The sequence below is a fragment of the Chiloscyllium punctatum genome, unplaced genomic scaffold, assembly GCF_047496795.1.
Source record: "Chiloscyllium punctatum isolate Juve2018m unplaced genomic scaffold, sChiPun1.3 scaffold_213, whole genome shotgun sequence".
Taxonomy (NCBI): domain Eukaryota; kingdom Metazoa; phylum Chordata; class Chondrichthyes; order Orectolobiformes; family Hemiscylliidae; genus Chiloscyllium; species Chiloscyllium punctatum.
In genome coordinates, this window is record NW_027309947.1 from 152501 (window position 1) to 152740 (window position 240).

Consider the following 240-nt stretch of genomic DNA (forward strand, 5'->3'; position numbering starts at 1 on the left):
CACCACGGGACCCCTTTCGCCTGCAGGTCCCGAGCCGCCTTTATTTGCTGTTACGAGCATCGTGTGCCCCATACCTGCGTGACAAGCACCGCAGGGCGGCAGAGCCATCGCACTTAGCCGGGTGGCAGAGGAGGACCAGACTATTCACAGATAGCGGCCCAACGACTCCCAGAGCCGGTCGTGCGGCGCGCGAGGTCTGCTCTCTTCACAAGAGGCTTTATTAGGGAGTGCTAAGGCAAG